Below are 17,395 nucleotides of genomic sequence, written 5' to 3' on the forward strand. Positions count from 1 at the left end.
TGCCACCCACTTAAGTAGCCCCTAAATAACATGACCAAGGCATGCCAATTTGACTTGGCAATATAACTCCCTTGCTAAGCCTTAAACTCCCCTTTTACACCCTGGAGGTAGGCAGTCCATAGGATAGGGTCCTTTGTAATTAAAAGGTTGGATGTGTACTTTTAAGTTTTATATGTCCTGGTAGGGAAAAACTCCTACATTTGTTTTTTCACTACTGTGAGGCCTACTTCTCCCACAGGATAACATTAGGGTTGCCTTATTTCATTTAATAAGTGCTAACATTTGAATAGAACAGGTAAATATGTCGTGTTTGGTGTCTAAAAAATTGTAATTTAAAGCCCTCTTTAAAGGTAAAGTTGGATTTTTAGTAAAAATTTTGAAAATGCAACTTTTAGAAAGTTGATATTTTCCTGCCCTGCTTTCTGGCACCAAGCTGGTTGCATGAACAATGCTGTGGTGACAAATCATTTGTGTGACGGCAAGGCACAGCCTATTCAGTTGCAAGAGGGGTTGTGCCCAGCTACGCCTCACCATCCTTCCAGTGATGATCCATCCAGGCACACCTAATCCCTCTATTGTGTGGAAGTGTGGGAGGAATAATCAAAGTCCAACTGCTATACGTATGGATGTTTTGTGACCATAAATGCGGTCGCAAAAAATTCGCAGTTACACTTGTTACTGAATCACATTTTGCTTTTGCGATTCGGTATTAGGAATGGTTGTGTTTAGGGCGCCCCTTCCTAATACCAAATAGCACTGGTCTGGATAAACGTTTTGTGACCAGCAAGCAGTCGCAAAACATTTTGCAGTCCACAACAACTTGAAGTTGGTTCCAACCCATTTGCAAATGGGAAGGGGTCCCAAAGGGACCCCTTCCCCTTAATGAATATGGGTGTCAACATTTTCCATGGACCACTGTCTACTCTTAAAAAATTTAAAGGTAGCATCCCATTTTCCTTCAAGGAAAAAGGGCCGCATTACAAAAATAAATATTGCTTTATTTAAAAAGCAATCACAGACATGGCGGTCTGCTGACCACAGGAGGCCACCATCTCTGTGATTGTAGACATTCACAAAGGGTCGCAAAATGCAACCTGCCTCAGGAATATTGATGAGGCAGATCCATTTGCGAGCCACTGTGAATCACTAACAGCCACGGCGGGTAGTGGGAGTACCTGCCGGGCGGTGACGGGGGGAGGGGCTGGATGGGGGTTAGTAATGTATGGATTACAGACCTTAACAGGTAAGCAAACATATAAATAAATAAAACGAATTTCGTTGCGGGCACTGCATCACATTTGGTGATGCAGTGCAAGCAACAAAATTCGTTTTATTTATGTAAATGTTTACTTACATGTTAAGGTCCATAATCCATACATTACTAACCCCCCACCCTGCCCCTCCCCCTCCCCACGTCACCGCCCGGCAGGTACTCCAACTACCGACCGCGGCTGATCACTAACAGTCTCAAACACACTGTTGTACATTGCAGTTTGCGATTTCCTAATAGCAAATCGCTAACATTCACTGTTAGGAAATCATAAACATGCGATTTAGTATATCTGACACCTGTCCCCTTGTTTCTTCTTGTGCAATTTGAATCACAACCCTACAGGCTTTGTTTCTTTATTTATAGATTTTCATGCTTTGGAGTCTTTTTTCTGCCTGCGTGAGAGTTTAGGTTTTATTTTGTGTACAGTAGTTTTCCGAATAGATGCAGCAGACAATATGGCAAAGCCAAAAAACCGAAATAAGTCAGCAATAATTGTTGAAACAAGAGTTTCTCCATATTAAAACAAATATCTGCATTTAATTAATTCAGAGCAACCACACATAAGAACATTTAGGGCCTTATTTACAATATTTTGCCATAGGGCTGTGCCGTAGGCCACCCTCTGTGCTGCCTGATGGCAAAAGAAAAGGGCTGGATGCGCTGTATTTATCAGATATGGCTTTCTTGTCCTTCCCCACCCCTGCACTGGCACACAATGGGCTGTCATGAGCCAACGCAGGCATCTTTGCACAATCGTGCAAGGGTGCCTGCATTGCAGGGATGATTGTTTTTGAGCAGGAATGGTAGACCTTCCTTTACAACACAACTTTTACCACGCAGTGCCTTTACGACGCAACTTTTACAACGCAAACCATTACAACGCATTGCGCTGGGGGGCGCTATAGGATAGGGAATAAGTTTAATTTACTGTCCAACACCTTCGCTAGTGTCCATGGGGACTGGAGTTGGAATAGTAAATTAAACTATTCACTATCCAGCGCCCCAAAGCACTATGCGTTGTAAAGGTATTCGTTGTAAATACCGCGTTGTAAAGGCATGCGATGTAAAAGTATGCGTTGTAACGTCATACATCCCCCCAGCAACACCCATTGCACAACTTTTACAACAGAAAAAATGCATTAAAGGGAACAATATTTACAAGGCTGCATTAAGTCACGCAAACTGGCTTAGTGGTGGCTGGTTAATATGGAGCAGGCCCCTGGGCGACCGGAGTGTCGCAAAAAGTGAAGCTCCGGTGGCCCAGTCTCAGTGTAAATGGGTCCTTTACAGTACAGAAAGGTACGAATATGGAATGGCTTCTGTTAAATAAAGCTGGATTTTCTCTTCCTACCTGGCTTAATAATGAAAATTCAACGAAACTATGGTCTCGATCATAATGTTGACTTTGCCACATTAGCACAGAACATTTTAATGAAAAAATATGGCATGAATCATTCATAATTTGCTCAATAATAATTTACACTTGGCTGCATTTGAGTGTGCTGAACAGAATGTAATCAGGCCTGATGACCTTTACATATTCTTTCAAGTCAGGTATCTATAAATGTGATCTGTACTCTGCAAGGCTGAAATAATTTCATTTCTCTCAGTGGTTTGAAATGAAAAGGCCAGGAAAGAAAATGCTTGTGAGCCTACTGCTCTACTCTTAAAGTGGCCATGCACATTCTCCTTACCCATATGGCATCTCCAGCAATCACAGAGAACAGGGCATTCCTGAATAATGATTGGTTTGATTTATCTTTGGGGTAGGGGTGGCTCCTCTGTTGGAGCAGAGAGCATCGCCTCACTTAAAATCCCCCCAAAACCATTAGCTAACCTTAGCTAAGCATCAGGGCGGGGGAGGGGTCACTACTGAGTGACAGCAGCAGGGAGGAGGGTGGGCTGTCTATGCACATATGTTTAAAGTGTGCATGTCTTTTTGGCTGGCTGTCTTGAGACGGCCAGCCCCACACATGGGCACTTTAAACATCTAGAGTCAGTGCAGGCCTCCACGGCGCTGTGGAGCACAGACTGAGGCCGCTCCCTCCAATCAGGGTGCTGCTTTCACAGCATGCGAGCAGAACCCTGAATGGTCAAGGGTATTTCAGGCTCCATCTTCCAGTTCCTATGGAGGTCCAGAAGGAAGGATGTCGCGTTCTCCCAAAACATTTTTTTTTTTTTTGCATGTGTGCCCGTCCCCCCTCCTCATAGATGCCAAACGCTACTGCTTTGGGATGAGAGACCTATTGTACAGTCATTTACCTAATCGCCCCTTTAAAAACGGGTTATCTTGATTGCCTTTTCTCTGTTGAAATGAACAACTTCAGGGTGTTGGGACCCGGGGGTGAGGACCCTCTGGACTTCCTGCCAATCTATTGATCATCAAATAACATAATAAATACTGGCAATTCCAGTAAGTCTGGCTTTAAAGGAATGTTGTATGGGAAGGTGAAGTATTACAAGTAAATAACATGGGAATGGATTTGTCATTGCGTGGAAGCAAAGAATTGTAGAATAATATTGGTGTAGGTTGAAATGTCAGGTGGCAGTTGCCCGGTCAAGTCAGACCTAAACATCAATGTAAGGTAATGACTGCCCTCCTCTCGTCTGTGTTGCTACCATAGAAAACAACCCATAGATTATCTAGCTATCTAAGACACTTTAATAGCATTAAAAAGTCATGTGTGTGCCCCTGAAAATTCAAGCTCAGGCAGCTTGATAAATAAACAAAATTAGCACAGCTGACAGTGCAGGACTAGCAGCAGTAGGCATTGGACGTTTCCCTGGGAGGCTGTAATTGTGGGGGCTGGTTTTAGAGAAGTGGGGGCAGTTTTGTTACTGGGGGCCAGTTTTGCAGCAGTACTGGGGGCTGCTTTAGTTGAGCAGCAGTGCTTCACACTTCTACTCTTGTCCCCCCGGGGGCCAGTACAATAAAATTGGCAGGGCTGATTTGTGATCTCTGTCCGGCCCTGACAACTGGGAGGATGGTGAGCACTTTTCTGTGGAAGCACACAATGTCTGCCTACTCAAAACATGTACTCCTGGCTCCCAAAATGTAGGTGGAGCCATAGCCCCTCCCTAGTGATTCTCACATAATTGTCTAGCTGTGCTATTAAGCCAGACCATAAAAACAAACTACAAATGTGCAAAAACTAGGAGTCATGAAATAACTTGGACCAAATATAAACACTAAACAGGGTTGGACTGGCCTCTAGGGCAATCTTGCAGTTTCAGAATACCTGGTCTTGAAGGTCAGTGTGTGAGCCTGTTTTTTGGCTGCTTATGGTCCTATGATATGGTCTGGTGTGCCCTTACATTCATTCTGTGCACTTCCCAAATTTTTCCACAAATACTGAATGCAGCAAGCACAAATGCATGCAGTCTCACATACCTTGCAAAACACCTATACAGTGGGTCTTTACAAGGTAAACACTGACCCAACTTGCAAAAGTGGGCTATGTTTTTTAGCTACCTGATTCAAAAATGAGGGCCACTTTTGTTTTTGGTGCCTGGCCCTATTTTCTGTACCAATCTGACACTGCTGTGTCCCAGAAATGTTGGTCCTCCCAGGTGTCCCAACTCTTTCTCGAAAATGACCCACTACTACTGTCCTGCTGGTTTCTCAAGGATAGGTGGATGGGAAAACTGTGTCCTTGCCTAATGGCTTTCTGAAGCAGAAAGTGACTGGTCAGTCTGTATGGGAATTTGGTGTGCACAGGTAAGTTCATGTCATCACACCAATGTGACAACATTTTAAATTGCCCAGGGGATCATTATGATAGCCGAAGGACTGCCACCGCCAGGCCGCCGGTCGCGGTCCTTCCGCCATCACTGAACATATCACCCACCGCCCAATTAGGAATGTGGTGGGTACCGCGGCGAAAACAAAGTCCTTCCCCCGATTCACCGCCAAAGGAAATCGTCCTGATTGCCTGGTGGAGGGTGCAAGGCGCCTAAAATGGTAGTGGTGCCTAGCAGGCACTGTCCACCAAATTAGGATGTGGGATTTGGAAGGCCTTTCCATGGCGGCGATGTCCACATGGAAAGGCTTGTGGGGATTGGCTTTGGGGGCCCCTTGCGGGCCCCCCTTGTTAGGGGGTGTTGCTGCACTGGGGGGTACCCATGGTACTCCCCTGCACGTCCATGCACAAAGTAGCAGGCACCGCGTGGTGCCTGCTATGTAGTGCAGGGAGATGCTCAGCATGACATTTTAGCGTTGTGGATGGTGCTGCACCCAGCCGCACTGTCCGCAATGTTAAAAGGTCAGGATCCTAATTGCAGTGGTAGGACCGTGGCACTTCTGGCGGGCGGTCTCAGCACAGCTATGAATGTGAGCAGACTGATGTTCACCACCATCGTAATGAGCCCCCTGGTCATGTATACACTTCTAAGACATCACATGGACATCCAGTGTTTTGGGCAGGTATCCTGCATCCACCAAACTCTAAATCTGGCCCTAAACCATGTTTCAAATGAATATTTTCACTATTTGGATTACGATCAGAAACACACTGCCCTGCAGTCACTTAATTAAAGGCATTGAAGGAATATGCATTGCACCAAACTTCAGGTGAGCTGAAAACAAATTTTAGCAAGCCTTGAGATTTTTGTCCAGATAAAGTCACCAAAGTTAAATATCAAAGACTGTTTCTGTTAACTTACATTCTTAGTTTTAGTTAACACTTTTTTAAGCTTAAATGTATAGGATTAACCTTTGGCTTTGCAAAAGTCGAGGTTATGTTATGCAGGTTTGTATCACCCAGACAACAATACTAGCGCTGAGCAGGTGTGAGTCTAGCCAAAACTAGGGCCTAAAGGGGCTACTAACAAAAAAAAGGTCTTCAGCATGATGCGTAATTCAAGAAGTGAGGAGAAGGCTATAATATGTGGCAGCAGGTTGTTCCATGCTTTAGGAGCTATGTAGGAGAAGGCTTGACTGCCAGATCGGCTTTTTCCATGGAATGTGTGCGAGCAGGGGTCTGAATGAGCAGAGGTTACTGGAAGGTTTGTGAAAGCAGATGCGATTTTTTAGGTATGCTTTGCCTTTGTCATGTAGTGCCTTGAAAGTGTGGGTGAAAAGTTTGATTTGTGCTCATTTATTAATGGGGAGCCAGTGGAGCTTCTTTAAGTGTAGTGTGGTGTGAGTGTGACATGAGAGGTGTAGAGGGATTCTGACCACTGAGTTCTGAATGATCTGCAACCTTTAGGTGAGTTGTTTGTTGATCCTGACATAGAGGGTGTTCCCATACTCCGCCTTGCTTGTGACAAAGTCATGTGTGGCTCTTTTCTGGTTGCTGATTGGGAGCCGTTTGAAAATCTTCCTCAGCATCACAAGGGTATGGAAGATGCATTGGAAGGAAGATGCATTTTTAATAGTGTCAGGTTGGATTGGCACCAATCATGAGACCAAAATCTTTAAGAAATGGGAATATATATTGAAACAAAGGAAGATGCTAAAGAAGGAAATCATTCTTGCACATCCTATGGTAGTAGGACCTGTCATGGCAGTACCATAGAGATCAAGATATACCTTACTGATGAGGCCCATACAGGGTGAAACCAGATTGGAGTTGCTTGTGATCCCATTTGGAGAGGACCAGGCCCAACAGTTCAGGCTCAATCATTCTTATTAAAGCAGTACCAAAGATTATTTGCATATGGCCAGCATATTGTTAGAGTGGGCAACAAAATAAAGGTTAATAATGTGGCCACGAGTAATTAATTCAAGCATTACACTCAACACCTTTTTTCCTCAGTGTGTCAGCTTCTGAGATTAAGAGAAAATTCCCCAAAAGGAAGCCAATAATCCTAATTATCCACCTGTTCCAATCACAGTAATACATTGTAATATGTTGAGTAAGAATACGGGAAAAATAGGGGAAGGGAAAAGAGGGGGGCATGGGTTCAAAATGGCACTCTCCACAGCCTAGGATCATCTTAGAACCACTACTCAGTAATCATTAGAAAGAGAGAAAGTTGGAAACAATATGAAGATGGTATAATCAACTATACACATGAATCTTAACACAACTGGACTTATTAGCTTACTACTCACTCATAAGAAAGTGTTGCGACTAGCTCGAGGCCTACCAGGAATAAGGTTTTACTTTGGATTTGCTGAGGATCAGATTTTGGACTGCTGAGATGGAGTGAAGACAGCATGCCAATATTTAAATGAGCTTGCAGAAGTGGCAGAATGGCCCCACACCGACACCCAAAAGCTACTGCTGTGTTTGAGCAATATGGCTTTCAGGGACAGGAAATCGAAAACCGGAAAAATAACAAGATAAGGGGACATTAATTCTGAGCGATGAAGTGTTGAAAGGAGAGCAAGCTGAAACAAGTTGGAAATGTTGTCAGGCACTTCCACAGTGCCTTTGCATGTTTTTATTGTTGTTTGCCCATGAGGTTCCAGTAGTTCTGCCCTAAACCTGGAAGTGAGGTACCTGCAGCACTAACCTAGATGCTACATTCTAGCCCTTCACACTGTCCATTCTTAACACTGTCTTGTCTTAACAGAGAGACTACCCCTTGCATGCTTTGAAGAAGGTACTGTAACTTATAACTGCATGATCCTTTCCAATATTCCTCACCCAGTGCACCGTAATTATGAACAGTGTGCCCAAATGTCCAAATGGAATTAAACTATATGCCAAAGATGAGGCAGAAATAGGCTGAAACCAATCTTGGGCTAGTTTGTTTCCCACCTTGTTGGGACCCAGTCTGGCAGTTCGGGCTGTATTGTTCCAATAGGAGATGGACCCATGCTGATTTGCTTATGGTGATTCTCTGCCTACAGTGCAGTAGTGAGCAAAACCCGATGTACTGGGGTGTGGCCTGAGTAAATTACAATGGCTGAGATTAATTCAAGCATCCCATATATTTGCTTATATTTTACTCAGTGTGACTCCCTAAGTACAAAACATGTGTCCAAATTTGATACCTTTGTTCACTGTGTCATAGAAATCAATCTTTAATCCAAACTGATAATGCCTAGATTGGCTGAAACTAGTCTGAAGTTGCCTTTGGTTCCTTCTGGAAGGGACCTGAGCTGGGAGACTGTTACTTTTAAAGCAGGTGCAAGGCTGAATTGTGTTTGGCTGATCTTTTCTAGAATTACATAGCGGGCGAAAAAAAATATGATGGATTGGAATGTAGCCTGAGGAATTCCCAGTAGGTGAGATTATTTCAAACATTCCTCATGTGACCTTTTTCCAACTATTTCTAAAAACCAGAGAGCCAGGAGAAGAAAGAGCATTTTCAATAAGCATTTAGATTTGGTGGGGAATCATATAGAGGAGGGCATACAAAGAAGGGAATACGCATTAGAGGAAGTTTGGAAAATAAATATTGGTAAGAATATAGTAAGTATTAGATTTAACAAATGCATTGAATAATTTTTTTGTGCATGCATCTTATCAGAACCTTGACATATGACCCCAATTTTTTTCAAACCTACAATCAACATAAAAGAAAGATGTAGATTGTTGAGGGTGAGATCACAAAGTCAGAGATTTCCAAAGATTGACTTGCTAATGTTTGCTGCAGGGGATCACAAACAAATATATAACTAGACATCTGGTCATGCTGCTCCGTGGCAAGCACTCCTGCTGGCTTCCTCCGTTTTCTCTTCATCGGGTGCGTATGACATGCTGTTTTTTTTACCCACGAGTGTGGGGTAGTCAGTGGTAATGAGTGCAGCCAGCTGCCCTTCTCCCCTTCACTCACCTTGCGGCAGCTAGCCTGCCTGTGCAGGTCTGCACACCGGTTCTCTTCCCAGTGGAGGGGTCTCCATGTCAGTGCAATGTGGCTCCTTCCTTCTTCGGAGTCCTAAGCAGGGAAGGCATATGCATCCCAATCCAAAATGGCCACCACTGTTTAAGAATGTGTTGTATTCCCAATATTTTAAGGAGAGATTTTTGGTTGTAGTCATTTCCTGTTTCTCAAATATAAAAGGACAAGAGGCACTCCACTCCTTGCGTCGCAATGCTTCAAGTGTTTCTTTTGTCATGCTCCTCATTCCTGGATGAATTGTATCTATTCTCAACCATACCTGTCCTTTCTCCAGCTCCATGTCTCTCCTGAGTTCTGCATAATTCCAGTTTATATCCTAGTTGCCATTCCATCAGTCAAGTCCTTATGACCTCCTGAAGCTCCATATCTAGCTTGAAGGTTCATTCCCTTGGGTTTTTCCTCCTTAGAGGCTTCTTCTGGATGGCATTTTCCTGCTAAACGCTTCCAAGCGCCGGCAGCAATGAAGCTACCAAAAGGGGTTGCCCTTACCTCGGGCTGTTTGAGATATCAAAGACCTGGGCATTCAGAACCGAAAGCAGCCTGAGACAGTCAGCTAGACATATGAGGTGTGACAGATTGCGTTGCACATACCCAGAGTTGAGCCCAAAGTTGTGTGTTAGATCATGCCTCATCTCAAGGAACTTAGGCGGACAAAGCACAAGCATTAGTCCAAACTGTTCAACAACAAACAGGGACAGCAGCAATTTCAAGATGAGTACTTTGCCATACTTCAGGCCCTCACAAAAAGAGCCTCAAAAGTTCCTATGATCTCTCCCTGCCACCCTTTACTTTTCTGGAGACCCAAAAAAATGTAAAAAATTTCGGACTGCGACCATTTTCTTTTGCCTTCCGCCCAGCACAATTTTCCCAGATTCAAGCCAACGTCGGCTATCTGATCAGTGATTGTCTGGTCCAGAATTGGCCTGGGGGACCCCTTTGCCAACAATCAAAGATCCTAGCCTCTCCAATGATGCCACTTTCATTGCTGCTTTTAGGAAAATGTTGGAGAGGACAGACCTAGAGATTTTGGCCGAAGAGACTCTGTGTGAAATTAACCAAAATAGGCAAGATGTCTTGTCTTATATAACCCGATTTCTTCAACTTGCTTCTGAGACCATGTAGGTGAAGTGGATGCTGATGATCCTTTTTCATAGAGGGTTAAAAGAGGAAATCAGGAATGAGTTACGTCATTCTCCCCAATCAACTTCCTTCTCTGAGTTGATTAATCAAGTTTAAATGACTGAGCATCACCTGCGAAAACATCACTCTGAAAAAGTAGGATCCAAGCAAGTCCAGCAAATTGCTCTTAAACCTGAAACTGTATCTTCTAGACTCTTCCAGTGAAGAGAATATGCACATTGGCACTGCTTGCAGTTCCCTCTCTGAGACCGAATGAATAATCATCATAGAAATGGTCTCTGTATGTAGTGTTGTTCCTCTCAACATCTAATCCGAACCTTTCCCCTTCAACCACCAAGGCTTTTGCAAAACAGCAAACCTGATCCCATGTGAAAATGGAAAGGATGAGGATTCTTCAAGTCCCTTTCAATGGAGATTCTAGAGAATCCCATTTTTCTTTCTTTTTGTACCAGTCCAGCATGAGCTACCTAAAGGAAACTCAATTAAGATCTCAACACCTCTTGATAGTAGGTCCAGTGGTTTGTACCTTAATAAATCATGTGCCAAGAACCGGAAGATGCCTTGTTAAATAAAGGACACTCCCAAACAGGTTCAGACCGTGGATGGAGCTCCTCTGACCTTAAGAGTAGTAAGAGAAATGACTGGTCCTCTGAAAATATCTTTTGTAACACACCAAGAAATTATTTCTTTTGACCTAGTTGCCTCCCCTAATTATGCCATTATTTTAGGAGTGCCCTTGTAATATGCCATAATCCCTATATTGGTTGGGAGACTCGCACTATTTCCTTATCATCCACATTTTGTCACAGTGACTGTTATCATTCTGAATCCTATTGGGCTCCTAAAGAACTTGAACAAAACTATCATATAAACTCCAAGACGAGAAATGCCCTTCCAGGAATTCCATCCAAGCACCTTCACTATTCTGGACTGATCAAAATTCTGAAGAACTGTGACTACCAACTAATAGAGACGTTGGTTGTGCTGTTCTGATTGAGCCAGGTCTACTGTTCCTTTTGGGGCAATGTATTCCCTTACAGAGGAGCCTGAAAAAGAGGTACTGCAACAATATTTGGATGAAAATTTGTAAAACTGCCTCGTTCAATCAACCGCTCCTGAAGGTGCTTCAATATTTTTTGTACCAAAAACTTCTAATGAATTGAGGCGCTCCATAGACTATAGAGGATTAAATAAAGACACCATCAAAGATCATTATCCCCTTCATCTAGTTAAAGTCAGTAAGAGGGTTGAAAGGTTTATCTAAACTAGATATCTATGGAGCCTATCATCTTTCATACAGCAAAAAGGGAGGTAAATTGAAGACTGCTTTTAGGACCTGGCTGGGGCATTATGAATATAGAGTTATGCCGATTAGTTTAAGTAATGCTCCAGCCTTTTTTCAATGATACATGGATCAAATCCTCGCAGACATTTTGAATTGATTTGTCGTCATCTATTTAGATATCATTCTAATTTCCTGCAGAAAAGCTGAAAATCAATATTTCCATGTTTGCCAATTAGAACACAGACGTTTTCTGCAAATCAGATAAATGTGAATTTGATCAACCGGAGGTCAAGTACTTGCGTTTTTTTTAATAAACAGTGAAGGAATTTCAATGAATAACCGAAAAGTGTTTGTCATCCTAGAGTGGCCAATCCCCTCCAGTATTAAAGAAACTCAATGCTTTCTTGGCTTCTCCAACTTTTACCGTAATTTATTGACAGCTCTGTCTTTCGGACCAGTAACATTACCTGTATTCTAAAGAAGGACAACCTCATCTGAATTTTTCAATAGGACTCTTGCACCAATGAAGCTTCCAATAAACTAAAGTAAGATTTTACTCAAGCCTCCAATATTAGGACATCCAGACCCAGCTCATCATAAGTTTATCATTGAGACTGCCGCTTCAGTCAGAGCCATCAGTGCTGTTCTCTTACAACTTCAAGAAGATGATAAACTAGAGCACTTCATCTTTTACTTATGTCATATTTTGTCTGATTCAGAGAGAAACCACTCCGTTTTTGAAAGAGAACTTGTGGTAAATTAGCATTTTCTGAATGGAGACATCTCCTGAAGGGGACTTGAGAACCGTTCAATATCCGAATCGATCATACAAACTCACAAAGTCTGAGAAATATGCAGTGTTAAAATAGGATTCAAAATACGTTGCCAACTGGGGTCTTCATCTTTATGCTAAAACAATACAATTTTGGTCACCTCCAACCTGTCTCCTATGCACCGTTAGATGCCCTAATTGGTAAGAACTTCAAAACTCAGCATAAAAGGTTGCTGTATTGTCTGCCTCAGGGGGTAGGTATCCTCGGTGTTCACAAGCTGGGGTAGAGGCTATGTTACACTTGTGCAAGCTGACATGACTGAAGTACCTGCTGTTGAACTGCTTCAACAAGAAGGAAGGTCTAAACAGGAGCAACTCTGACTAATTTATTTAATATTAGTGACACCTATAAAATGTGTCTCCTAGAAGTTGAGACTAATGTGCAGTATAGTATCATACACATGAAGGTTAGAGATTTCACTGGGGTGAGTTTTGCTTTCAGGATTACCGAAATATTTACTCTTTTGGAACTGAGCCACTGTGTGCCTATACAGTGTCAAAATCCTTACCTTTGATTCTATGGGTGTTACTAGAACAGGAATAAGACTCTTCGGGAAACCTCCCTACTTACAATCATAGGGGGAAAATAAAACTAAACAATAATAATGTACATCTGTGGCACTAACTGGCCTGCCATGTCACCCACTAAGTATGTTAAACATGACCACGATGATCATTTTGAGAATAGATGCTCACTTCTGACCAAATGAGTGATTGATCTTTGATAAATGATAAATCCCTCATTCAGTGTTTTGCGATGCAGGAAATCCTAAAAGAAATGGTCCAACCATATTTAACGTGCCACTGACATAAATGAACTCTCAGTAAAGCAGAAGGAACATCTTCCACTTTTCAGGGAATGTCATCTGCTCAACTTTTAATAAGTACCTGAGGGCCAGATGTACGTAGAGTGTGGCTAGCGGTGACCATATAACAATGTTTTGTGATTCGAAATTTGGTAATCGCAAACACCTATGTATCAATGATTTTGTAACACATTTTGCGGATCTCAGTGGGTCGCAAATAGACCTATCTAATTAATATTCATGCAGTAGGTCTCGGTTTGCGACCCTTTTGGAATACCAAAAACACCGGGATAGTGGCCTGCTGGGGTCAGAAGACCACCATGTCTGTGATTGCTTTTCAATAAAGATCGTTTTTTTAAGTGCAGCCTGTTTACCTTAAGTAAAATGGGATGCATTTCAAAAAAAAAAATAATAATATTTTCGGTTCATTTTTTTAAGAGTAGGCAGTCTGCCTCTCAAACTGTCTGGTCTCAAAACATGTTTTTACAGACATTCACAAAATTGAAGGACCCCTTCCCATTTGCGAATGGGTTAGCAAGTACTTGAAGTAGGTGATAAAATGTGAAAGTTTTGCAACCACATTTCAGTCACAAAACATTCACACATATCACTGCGATTCAGTATTAAGAAGGGACACCCTAAACAAGCCCTTTCCTTACACTGAATAGCAAACTCAGGGGTCTATTAGTATAGCGGGCGTATTGCCACCAACCACATGGCGTTGGAGATCCGCCCACCATTTCCCACCTCCCGCCTCCCCTTTCCTCCAGCCATATTACAATGGCCGGGGACCCCGCCGGACGGAAAGACCGAATATGGTGGTGGTGTCTGCAAGACACCGCCATCCATATTATTATGCAGGCGGAGATGTGCTTTCCATGGCGGCATTGCCGCCATGGAAAGGCATGCGGTGTCTGCATGTGGGGCCCTTTGCAGTCCCCCGGTGTGTTGGGGGGGTGAGGGGTGCACATGGGGGGTACCCCCTGCATTTGCATGAACAAAGTGGCAGGCACCGCGACTTGCCTCCCATGCTGTGCATGCAAATGCACAACATGCCTTTTTTACATTGCGGCCGGTGCTGCTGAAAAGCAAGGCTCGCCGCAATGTAAAAAATGCGGGATACGCTCGCCAGTGTGGCGAGAGCATCCTAATCTTCATCTCAGGATCGCCGCACATTTGGCGGGCGGTCCCGTTTGCCGTTACAGTGGCGGGCTGACTTTGTCTGCCCGCCATCTTCATAGACTCCTCAAATTGCGATTCGATGATAGGTTACCAAATGGCAAATTGGGCATTTGTACATTGGAAAAGGCCTTTTTTCGTTTGCAAATCTGTGAATCTGTGAATGTGGGCTGTTTGCGAACACAAAACACCTTTGTGCACCTGGCCTGAAATGCTCTTGATCTTCCCATAAACACAAACCTCCTTTATATTTTTTTTACTGTAATTTGACAGTAAGTAGGCTTTGCTCATTTAATGATAGGCAAATATTGTGAATACCTAAACTCGTTGTCAATGTGCCATAGCAATTTCTACAACAACATAATCATAAGATCACAGATCTGTGCATTGGAAATGTGTGCAGTATTTATTTAACAGTTCAGCTTTCCCTCGGGGGCGTGGCTTGCGCGCCGCTGTGGAATGGCGTGTCGCGCTTGAGCTCCGGGGAGAGTTGGTCCCGTCGAGCGTTTATCTCCGTCTCTTCTTGCCCTCCTGCCTGGAAAAACCACACACCAACAGCAGAACGTGTGCTGACCTCCGCGATGCTGTTTTTCCGCGGTTTGTGACATTGAAATATGCGTTTGCCTTCACTCCTCACAGGCGCTCGCATTCCTGAGGTGCGGACGCCATTTTACCGCGTCTGATGTTCCGGGCTTCTGGCTTCTGAGGCGCCGCCGAGGATACAATTTAGCAGTCTTCAGTGTCTGTTTGAGGGTTTCTTCACACGCTGTCTACAATGGTAACATTTATACGTTTTCTTTTTTCTGCTGTTACTCTATTGCTGCTTGGCTGGGTTTAAAGCTGCTCACAGTTTTTTTATTTTTTCTTCACTGGCTCATTGAGGTGTTTACGTCGCTTCTGTGAATTGAGTTCCTGCCTATCTCTGCTCATATCTGATCCGCTAGATTTGCGTAGCGTGTTTTGAGCGTGAACTGCCTCTTTTTTTCTCCACTGTACCTGACTTTTTTGAATAACTTTGGTGCTATACTCTACTCCAGGGGTCCTTTGTTAGCCTTGTGCTACAACTCTGTCAATATGAATCGGTCCTTGAACGCCAAAGACTCTAAGGATCAGGGCGCATCTTTGAAATGACTTAAGTCAGTCTCTCCGTCTCCTGAATCTCCTCAGGCGGACAATACTTCCACATTGGACACCATTTTGGCGCGCCTCAATGAGGTTCACGACATTGCGCAGTCAACCAAAACTAACACTGACTTACTTCAAGTGGAAGTGTCTGCTATCAGGAATGATTTTAAAGCCCTTTCTCTACGTGTATCAGCGACAGAAACGCGGATAAGCTCCGCTGAGGATGGTATCCAAAACCAATCTAGGTCCCTTTCTCAAATGGAGCGCTCTATGGCGGCGCTGCGCAGAGACCTCACGGAGCAGGAGGACCGTAATAGAAGATCAAATCTGCGTATTTTTGGTCTACCGGAGGACTCAGAGAAAACATCCTCCTCCATGATTGAGTTCTTATCTAAGTGGATTCCGGATACGCTTCACTTATCTTTCCTCAGAGATTTTGAGATTGAAAGAGCACACCGTGTTCCAACGTTCCGTTCTAAGGCAGCCACCCAGCCAAGAGCAATCATTTTTAAGCCCTTACGGCATCAACACACTGAGCTGATTTTGTCTCACATGCGCAAGATTAAGCAACTCATTTGGGAGGGCCATCGCATATCTATTTCCCAAGACTTTGCCAGAGACACGGTCATTCGACGGAAAGGCTTCTTGAATCTTCGAAAACGTCTCACTGACTTGGGCATCCCTTTTTCCTTTTCTGGTCCGTCCAAGTTTCGCATCACATATAAAGGGCGTTCCAGAATCTTCGACGAACCGGCGGACTTGGCGACGTTCTTGGATAACCAGAAGGAGATAGAGATGGAAATTCAAAGATCAACTTCACAGGCTCATGGTGCCTCAGGGACCTGATTTGTTTTTTCTCTACTTCTGGTTGTATCTTTTTTTCTGGATGGTTACCTCCTCTTTTTTCTCCAGCCATGTTTCCATGTTAATCTAATCCTCTGCTATCGTACGTCCTATTTCTTTTCTCCTTTACATACTATTCTGTAAGTGCTCCTTCTTTCTCGTATCCTACCTCTCCTTCTTTTTCTTTTTCTCTTCTTTTTCTTTCGAGAATATTATATTATTTTTTTAGATCCTTTCAATTTTTTCCTCTTTTTCTTTTACCCGTCTTCTCTGATCTCTTTAGTTTTTGTACCTCCTTTTCTGCTCCCTTTTTCTTGCTCCTTCTTATCTTTCTTACGGTGTGGTTCACTTATATTGTTGTTGTTTCAATTTTCAGGCTACCTGCATTTTTATAGATATTGGTGGCAGATTTATTATCTATGAATTAAGTGCTGTTGCTTTTTTCAATAACTTTTTGTATTACATTTGCATTACACTATGGTTCATTGTAATATGGTGGTGTGGACTTCTCCTTCTTCTTTCTGCTCTTCTGCATCTTCCCTCTCTGTTTCTTCCTCGTTTCTATATACTGCTTTCATGCACCTTTTTCTTTCTTTCTCATATCATTCCACTTTATAGTATAGTTATAATTAAGTGTTTTTGTATTATTCCTATGCGGCTTCAATACATATTTATTCTTGTATTCACAAATTGATATATGTTTTTTCAAGATGTTTCGTACATAATTATGCTTTGCTTACATTTTATATTATTGTTATTTACTTCACGAACTTACTCTCGTTGTGGTATTGTTAATCTACTCTGAGTGGTTTTAGTCTTCTAATAGCAATTTAGTACTTCGTTATCAAATGTACTTATATGAGTATGGTTTATCTATTGCTTTTTAGCTCATTGACAGTTGTCTTTTAATACTGGGCTATTCGTCTTTACCAACTTTTGCTCCTAGTACGGGTCTCCTACTCGCCCTTTCCACGTTCCCCCCTTGCATGATATGGGTCTCTTTTAGACCTCCCTCTCTGCCTCGTTTCTTTCTCTTCTCTAGTCTTTCTTTTCCTCTTCTGGCTTTTCTTTTTTCCTGGTTCTCCCACATGGATGCTCCCGTACCGTCTATTTTGCTT

This window comes from Lissotriton helveticus, chromosome 6, assembly GCF_964261635.1.
Source record: "Lissotriton helveticus chromosome 6, aLisHel1.1, whole genome shotgun sequence".
In the NCBI taxonomy this organism is placed as follows: Eukaryota; Metazoa; Chordata; class Amphibia; order Caudata; family Salamandridae; genus Lissotriton; species Lissotriton helveticus.